Below are 827 nucleotides of genomic sequence, written 5' to 3' on the forward strand. Positions count from 1 at the left end.
TATATATATATACATATATATATATATATATATATATATATATATATATATATATATATATATACACACATCTGTGTGTCCGTTAACCTATACATTTCCCGGACATAGACTCTTAACACATGCGTATTGGGTTTTATCTCTGCTTCAACAGCATGCTATTGCCTTAGTCATTATGACACCGACACTTCACTCCGGTGAACTTGTGATCAGTATACTGCACGTTATACAGCGAACAGATGTCACATGTTTTTCATGTCTGGGGTGCCGCTGATAAGTGTGATGTGATACAGTATCATTTGACCTATTACTCATATGCGCAGCCTGTTATTTCTGCTACTGTGTCTGTTTCTGTGCACATTCATATTATTAATGTTAATAGAATGAGTGTTTGTGTTACTGAGATTGTACGTCAACATATTGATGTCTGCATGTAGTTGTGTCATAGGTTCATAAGTTCATAGGCAGGTACTAGGCTATCGGCCCAAGGGCCTACACAAGCCTAGCCAACAAGGTTCCTTGGCTTACGCCACCCAAGAAAGTTATTTTCCTGTGCCACTGACGAGCAGAGACACAGAAGTGATCCCTGGGGTGTATTTCCTATTTCCCGTCCACTCATCAAGATTTTTCTTGAAGAATGCTAATGAAGAACTTTGCTTGACATAGATGGGTAGCCTGTTCCAGAGTATGGGAAGTCTCTGGGATAAGAATCTATCCCTCCAGCATGTCCTGTTTATTGTGGTGACAAGGTTTAGGTCCCCAGAATGTGTAGCTCGGAGGGATTGGGATTTCTTTAGGTGTAGCATGTCCAACAGCTCTGGGTTTGACAT

This window comes from Protopterus annectens, chromosome 1.part2 (genome assembly GCF_019279795.1).
Source record: "Protopterus annectens isolate FY-2018-M chromosome 1.part2, PAN1.0, whole genome shotgun sequence".
Taxonomy (NCBI): domain Eukaryota; kingdom Metazoa; phylum Chordata; order Ceratodontiformes; family Protopteridae; genus Protopterus; species Protopterus annectens.